The sequence below is a fragment of the Sapajus apella genome, unplaced genomic scaffold (assembly GCF_009761245.1).
Source record: "Sapajus apella isolate SASKATOON/1434 unplaced genomic scaffold, GSC_monkey_1.0 scaffold38, whole genome shotgun sequence".
Taxonomy (NCBI): domain Eukaryota; kingdom Metazoa; phylum Chordata; class Mammalia; order Primates; family Cebidae; genus Sapajus; species Sapajus apella.
The window spans coordinates 6238750-6247344 of NW_022436978.1; the positions used below are offsets into that span (position 1 = coordinate 6238750).

Sequence of the window (8595 nt, forward strand, 5' to 3'; positions counted from 1 at the left end):
GGTACTTCTTTTTTTTTTTTTTTTTTTTTTGAGACTGAGTTTAGCATTTTGAGAGGAGTTTAGCATGCGCCACCACACCCGGCTAATTGTATATTTTTAGCAGAGACAGGGGTTCTCCATGTTGTCAGGCTAGTCTCAAATGCCCAATCTCAGGTGATCCACCCACCTGGGCCTCCCAAAGTGCAGGGATTACAGCGTGAGCCATTGCGCCCAGCCTCAGGTAGTCCTTTATAGCAGCATGAGAACAGACGAATACACCGTGACACATAAAGGCCCTGTGGCTTGGCTGGTGTTCATGTATGTGCAATCCGGAAGAATGGAGTCATTTGTGCCCCATACACCAAATGTCTCTAATAGGAGGTAGGGATCAGCAGAAAAAGTATCTTTTCCTCTCCAGACCAAGGAGTGTTTGATATGGTGATTTTATGGTTGCTCAGAAGATGGTTTTATGAAATGTGCACTTGTGGTCAAAATCAAGTTGTGGCCAACTGAAGACATGTCCTTCTGATATATATATATATATATATCCTGTTCTTTATAAGGAATGAGCTTGTTAAAAGGAGAGTCGTGCCAGGTGCGGTGGCTCAGGCCTGTAATCCCAGCACTTTGGGAGGCTGAGGCAGGTGGATCACTTGAGACCAGGAGTTTGAGACCAGCCTGACCAACATGGTGAAACCCTGTCTCTACTAAAAATACAAAAAGTAGCCAGGCGCTGTGGCATGCACCTGTAGTCCCAGCTACTCGGGAGGCTGAGGCAGGACAATCACTTGAACCTAGGAGGCAGAGATTGCAGTGAGTGGAGATCACGCCACTGCACTCCAGCCTGGGCAACGAGAGAGATTGTCTCAAAAAAAAAAAAAAAGGTGGAGAGGGGATAGTCTTGAAGGAGGAGCTATTAAGACTCAAAGAAAGGCGTTCTAATGATGGAATTATGGACAGTGGGGTTGAAGGGAGGTAATGTCAATCCAGATTTGCAGAGAGAGGAAGAAAGAGAGAGAGAGCGCTCACGCGTGCGAGACAGAACGCGCATGTTGGGGTGGGAAGGGGTGCTGCTGTCTTTGGCTGCCTTGTCTTCTCATGCCTCCTCTTCCTTCTGTCCTTGCCTCGACCCAGGCTTTGCTCTGCCGGGCTGTGCTGTGACATGTTTTTTTTTCCACTTGTACATTCTGCTTCCCAAGGTGTTTCATCCCAGAGAAACACCTGCTCCCTCTGAAGGAGGTTGCCTGAATTATAGATGAGCCTCCAACAGACAAAATGTGCTGTTTTCCTTCTTTTTCAGAAGGAAAAGAGAAAAAGAGGTAAATGAGTGGCCAGAGTGTTTCTCTGAGCATCCCAGGATGATGCAAGCCTCACTTCACTTTTCTTTGGACTCCTAGTTTGAATCCTGAAGCCAGCCTCAGGGGGGTTGGTTGGTACTCTCTGACCACCAATACTTTCCTGTGTTGTGGGCTTCCCCAACCCTGTTCCTTGCCCTTCCTCTTCCTCTGTGTGGGTGTGCCCTCCTTCTCCCCTGTCTCCACATGTCCAAATACTATATATTCAAGACTCAGAATAAAATGCTAGCTCCTCCAGGAAGCCTTCCTGGGTTCTCAAATTGGACATGATCTCTCAGTCCTCAGTCCTTTTCCTTCCTAACTTCCCTGCCTCCGAATGTAAACATCCTATGAGCGGGACTCCGGCCAATTTCCCTTTGTGAGTCAGCTAAAAGGCCCTGCTCACGGTAGTTGGTCAGGAAATAAAGGGGAAAGGCAGGAAGTGTGGAACGAAGGGGAGGAGGGAGACTCTATGGGCCCAGACAAGTGTCTGCTGAATTCAGAACATGGCAGGCTCAGCAGCCAATTTTCTTTGCCTTCTCCTTTGTGTGGGCTTCTGGGGCTCCTAACGACAAGTCACAGCAGAGAGTCTGAAATATGCTGCTCTCCAGGGAGGCACCATCTCAGGTCATTCTCTCTCACTAGGTCCCTCTCCCTCACTGAAAAGCCTGCATCCAAAGCCCATTGCTGGCTCCAGCATGTGGACCTTGCAGGGAAGAACTGTGTGAGGACAAGACAAACACCAGGGCTGAGTCCTGAGTGTCCAGTCAGTGGGGAGGGGGCTGGGCTGTGGGACGAGGAGCCCCTCAGCCTGGTTTTCTCTCCGTCCTCCTCCCCAGCGAACACTCTCCTCACCCTAACCCTCTATCTGGTTGTCTTCTGTGGGTTTGGTGTCCTCTCCTTCCATTAAAGGGAGGAGGTCTCCTTTCTTAAACCTCTCTGAGGTTCAAGTCCATGATGGCTGGACCTATTGTCTTAGATAATGCTCTTCTGGACATAGGCAGCCATTGAATATATGTATTGAGGTATTTTTTGTTTTTGTTTTTGTTCTGTTTTGTTTGAGACAGAGTCTCACTCCGTCGCCAGGCTGGATTATAGTGGCATGATCTCGGCTCACTGTAATCTCCGCCTCCCTGGTTTAAGTGATTCTTCAGCCTCAGCCTCCTGAGTAGCTGGGAATACAGGAATGTACCACCATGCCCAGCTAATTTTTGTACTTTTAGTAGAGACAGGATTTCACCATGTTGGTCAGGATGATCTCGATCTCTTGACCTCGTGGTCCACCCTCCTCAGCCTCCCAAAGTGCTGGGATTACAGGCATGAGCCACCACGCCTGGCCATGTGGAGTTATTAAAGGTAGACCATTTCTTTTTATTTTATTTATTTATTTATTTATTTGAGACAGAGTATCTCTCTGTCACCCAGGCCGGAGTGCAATGGCACGATCTTGACTCACTGAACCTCCACCTCTCAGTTCAGGCAATTCTCCTGTCTCAGCCTCCCAAGTAGCTGGGACTACAGGTGCCTGCCACCACACCCAGCTCATTTTTGTATTTTTTATAGCAATGGGGTTTCACCATGTTGGCCAGGCTGGTCTTGAACTCCTAACCTCAAGTGATCCGCTCACCTCCGCTTCGTAAAGTGCTGTGATTACAGGCGTGAGCCACTGCTCCTGGCCAATAAATCGTTTCTTAATCCAAAGAGCTTGCAGTGCAAGGAGACCCTCCCCTGAAGGCAGGGCTCGGTCCTGGAGACATGAGTGAGGCACATTGGGGATTCAAGTGGCCAAGTCCTCTGCTTGATGCTTCCCAGGCATCCTGGAGAGCTGCCAGATGAAATAGAAGACACCCAGTTAATTTGAATTTTAGATAAACAATGAAAGTAGTATACGTGTATCCCATGCAATATTTGGGACATACTCCTACAAAAAATTATTCATTGTTTATCTGAAATTCATTTTAAGTGAATATCCTGTTTTTGGTTGGTTGGTTTGTTTTTGAGACAAGGTCCCCCTCTGTCACCCAGGCTGGAGTGCAGTGCTGCAATGATGGTCACTGCAGCCTCGACCTCCCAGGCTCGAGCGATCCTCCCACCTTAGCCTCCTGAGTAGCTGGGACTACAGGTGTGCACTATCATATCTGGCCTTTTTTTTTTTTTTTTTTTTTGTAGAGCAATTGTCCCACATTGTTGCCCAGGCTGGTCTCAAACTCCTGGACTCAAGCAATCCTCCCATCTTGGCCTCCCAAAGTGCTAGAATTACAGGCTTGAACCACTGCACCTGGTCCATCCTGTATTTTTATTTGCTTAATCTGGCAGCTTTTCCTTAGAGGGTCCTGGAACGCTCCGCTGCGGTCATTCTGGGGCACCCAGTTAGAGCTCCCCTTCTGGGCCACTGAGGCCAAAGAGAACTGGTGTCCACTGCGAGAAACTTTGTAAGTTTGTGGATCGTTGACTTATTCCCTCTAAACAGTTTTGCAACTAAAACAGAAGGAATACGGCCGGGCGCGGTGGCTCACACCTGTAATCCCAGTACTTTGGGAGGCCGAGGTGGGTGGATTACCTGAGGTCAGGAGTTCGAGACTAGCCTGACCAACATGGAGAAACCCTGTCACTACTAAAAATACAAAAATTAGCCAGGTGTGGTGGCGCTTCCCTGTAATCCCAGCTGCTCAGGAGGCTGAGGAATTTATACTTTACAGAGTGTGGTCACATACATTCTTTACTCTCAAGATTAATCCCCAAAACACCTGGACAAGAAGGCGGACAATCGCCCGCTGTTTCATAGTTGAGGAACCCAAGGCTCAGGGAGTTAAATGATCTGCTCACAGTCCCAGGAATAGTTCCGGTGGAGCCGAAGCCGGTCCTGGGGCTGAGGCTCCCGGTGCAACGCTCCTCACTGCTGTTCAGCCTGCCTCCTGCTCAGGCTACTGGGCTCCGAGTTAATTAGGCAGCAAAGAACTCTGGGAGGAGCTGAGAGTGAGAGGAAGTGCCCTGGAGGGGCTGGCGTAGGGTGAGCAAACCAGAATGGCATGTTTTAATTGATCTTTGATTGTGCCAATGACTGCAGGCTCCCAGGGCAGGCAACTGCCCCTTCTGAGTCAGCACCCTCGCGTGAGGCTCAGCCTGCCCAGAGTGCAGGCATTGCTGGCTCTTTTTTTTCCCTGAGCTCTTCGTGTGGGAAGTACAAAGCGAAAGGTTTCTCCCTTAATTGGCCAAGCAGCTGGGAGCCTGGAGTCCTGGGAATACTGTCCAGGGTCACCTACCACTTTCCCCATCCTTCCACCCAGCTTATCCTGGAAGCCCCAAGAGACTCAGCTCTGCTGATGCAGCTAGACACAGCTCTGAAGACGCTGCAGAAAGCTTTGGAAGCACAATGTACTTTGTGAAGAAATTTGAAAACTTCATTGCTACTTAGCAAGTTTCTTGGCATTAGCAGTTATCCAGGGATTCCCAGGGGGTATATGCCAGGTGTACCGCTGGAGAAAGAAATATTCCAATAGGAAGAAAGAAACTCTCTCAATCTCACTACAGGCCTTGATATTTGGAAAGATCTCATCACCAGACAGGGTGAAGGACACTGGACTCAGACTTTTGGACTCACGTAGCCAGTGGCTTGTTTGGTGTCTGCACAGATACATCTAACAGGCATCTCAGCCCGAACAGAACTCTTGATTCCTTCCCTCTCATCTCCAAGATATGCCTCCCCTAATGTTCCCCATTTCAACAAAATTAATGGTTTTGGCTTAAACCAAAAAACCCAGGCTTATCCTCGATTCCTCCCTTTCTCACATCTCCACGGCCAACCTGTCAGCAAGATCTTTTGGCTCGGCCATCGCAAGGTACCTCAAATCTGTCCACTCCACTCCTTCTCCATTGCTGCCATTTGCTTCCAAGCCACCAGCATCCATTCAAACAACTCAGTTAGGTCTGTCCGTGGCCACCTTGGCTCTATGACAGCCCATTTTCCCATTCAGCATCCCAAGACCCTAGGGGATCTGGCTGCTGTCTACCTCTCCCACAATGGGCTTCTCTTCCTTCAGGTCAGAACTGAAATGTTACGTGTCCCTGTTCAATTTCATCAGTATACTTAGCAGAAACTGCCATTTTAATATTTATTCACTTGTCTGTTGTCACAGTGTCCCGCATTTTGATAAGGGCAGACCATCTCTTATTCTCTGCTAAGTTCCCAGTTTGCCTGTGTGTTCATTTCCTGGGTCTACAGTAACAAAGTGCCACAAACTAGGTGACTTAAGACAACAGAAATTTGGGCAGCCCCCTGGCCAAGCAGCCTGAAAGTGCCCCAGCCCAGAAGCTAAGACAACAGAAATGTAAGCCAGGTACGACGGCATGCATCTGTAGTCCCAGCTACTCAGGAAGCTGAGGCAGGAGGATCTCCTGAGCTCAGGAATTTTAATTTAAAAAATTAATTTATTTCTTGCAGTTTTAGGGGCTAGCAGTTGGAAACCGGGGCGTTGGTGGAGTCATGCCCTCTCTGAGGCCTCTGGGGAGGATCCTTCGTTGTCTCTTCTAGCTTCCAGTAACCCCAGGCTTTCCTTGGCTTGTGGCAGCATCACGTCAATCTCTGCCTCCACCTTCCCTTGGCAATCCTCCCTCTTGGTTACGTCTCTTCTTCTCTTATGAGGACGCCCAGTCACAGGCAGTCAGGCCCACCCTGCTCCAGCATTACCTCATCTTAACTCAATTACATTTGCAAAGACTGTATTTCCAAATAAGTCAACTTCATAGGTACCAAGAGTTAGGGTTTGACATATCTTTTGGGGGGATACAATTCAACCCATAATAATGTAGCATGGTAGATCTCAAAAAACATTTTAGAAACGAATGAATAGTTTTAGTCAATAAGAATACAGTGAGCTCATTTCCAGAGCAGCAAATACAAGAACGTGGGGCTGAACATGCAGGTAGAAGGAAACCTGAAACTGTGTAATACCTACGCAACTCACTGGAAAGAGAACATCCAAATTAACCAGTTACTTGGCATTGCACAATTTTTTAGGATCTTAGAACTGAATTCAAAAATTTTCCCACTGATCTCAATACGCTAGCCATCGAGGCAGTCTGCGTTTATAAATGCCTCTAACTATACCCTGTCTTTGGCTCTTCACAGAAGAGTGGGCACGTGTAATGGCTGAAGATACAAAGCTCTGAAAAATGATGTGACTTTCCTAGGAAATGGCAGGGCCAGGATGGAGACCCAAGCTAGACTCACTCTAGAACTTGGATATCAGAAAGGAAACTGATTCTATACATCAGTTTCATTACACACACACACACAGAACACACAAAAAAACTCTACAATGAGGACCCTATCACAGAAGCCAAGAAGGATGAAATCTCAGGGGTGAGATTAAATCTCAAATGACTCTAAGACAAAGCAGAACGTCCTAAGAGTGTCGCCAGAAGTTCTAATGAAACTCAGAAATGGGACTGTAAGTCTGTCTAGTCATGACCCTTAGGGAGAGCTTCATGGCAAGGGAAGGTGCAGGGTTTGGGAGGGAGATCTCTTTGATCTGGATCTGGAGGGAAAAATGCAAGTTTCACAGGTGAAAATGCATTCTCAGAAAAGGAAATAGTTTGAGCAAAGGAGGTAGAAAGGATAATATATATTTAGAAATATGAGGAACAGAGGAAAACATGGGCAAAAAGTGAGTTGGTACCATCAGCTGATTCTTCATGAAGACCCGTCAATGGGAGTAACGCTGCCTTGGGGTTCCAGCCCCAGCTCAGGTCCCTCTCTGGGCCTCTGGGCCTGTTTCCTCATCTGTAAATGAGAGGGTTTCCCAGAGATGCTAAGGGGGGCCTCGTGTTCTTCGGAAAAGCTGCTTTGATAGGCCTTCCCATTGAACTGCCTGATAAGACTTCATCTTCAAAATGGCTGGCCGGTGCAGTCGCTCACGCCTGTAATCCCAGCACTTTGGGAGACTGACGTGGGTGGATCACCTGAGGTCAGGTGTTTGAGAGCAGCCTGGCCAACATGGTGAAACTCTGACTCTACTAAAAAGACAAAAAATTAGCCAGGGGTGGTGGCGGCCACTGTAATCCCAGCTACTCAGCAGGCCGAGGCAGGACAATCACTTGAACCCAGGAGGCGGAGGTTGCACTGAGCCAAGATCGCGCCATTGCACTCCAGCCTGGGTGACAGAACAAATTAAAAAAAAAAAAAAAAAAAAAAAAGATTGTTTGCCATCCTTAAAAATGTCTAAAAGCCACTGGCCTCAATAAATGAATTCCCTTTAATTGTATAATCCTATTTCTTCCTGCTGCAGGCCTGAGCGTTCCTCCAGTTTGTTATTCAAATGAAGCATGACTCACTTAGGATTTACCAGCTTGCTCTGAATTGTCTGTGGCTGTATTAAGTCATTTGACCTGTTTCCAGTGGAAAATCCATTTTTATTTACATCCTTAGGTGAAAGAGCCTGATGGGATCAAAAGAGTGCTAGGAAGCAAGTCAGCAGCTCTGGCTCCACGCTGTAACAACAAATATTTGTAAATGAGTATAAACAAATGGATATTTGAATAAATGCAAACTAGCAATACCATCTTGGGCAAGTCTTCTTGTCTCTCTGACCCATCTCTCAAATGGGAACAAGGCCTGCCTGGCCTGCCCCACAGCATTTTTGTGAGGCTCAAATGAGAGAATACATCTGAAAGTTCTTTACGAACTGTAGTCGGTGGTGCTAAGGGCATCAGGCTTGGGAGAGCAGCTCTCCTGGTTGACCGTGGAGGAGCATTTGACTCTGAGACCTCAGGAAGTGATTGATTTCTCCAAGAAGTATTTCTCAGCTTGCGTGTATGAAAGAATAAGCAAAAAAAAAGATACCATGTGTATCTTTTTTTTTTTTTTCCGTTTCAACTCAAGTCCCAGCTCTCCTTCTCAAGGTCACTGAAACTAAGATATGTCATGAAAACCGGCAGAAACCTACTGGAAGGAGCCTTGGCCAAGTAAACCCCAGGAAAGACAGAGGCAGAAGGTCTTGCCTAGCTTCCACAGATGTTGATCAGTTCCTTGCATTAGTTGTGAACTCAAAACAGGGCTTTTAAAGTTATTTTTGAGTTCCTAATTAAAGTCACTTCATTTGGCTAATTCATGCTGCAGTTTAAGGAAGCACTGATTCTTCCATTGAACATTTTCACTGTCAATTCATCTATTTACCAAAACTTAACCAAATGACATCTGTCCCGCTTTAGCCCAAACCACCATCCCCACCAGTTTTTCGAACCTTACATCGCTAGAGGTATTTCTCAGATGATTTAAATATGC

General features: G+C 47.1%; 1 long non-coding RNA gene across 1 annotated transcript; it reads left to right on the forward strand.

Moving 5' to 3' along the window:
• Positions 1-934: 934 nt before the first annotated feature.
• Positions 935-8149, forward strand: LOC116564816. The gene is made up of 2 exons (XR_004275113.1): positions 935-1940; positions 7741-8149. It is a non-coding gene; the product is annotated as an uncharacterized LOC116564816 (long non-coding RNA).
• Positions 8150-8595: the final 446 nt, after the last annotated feature.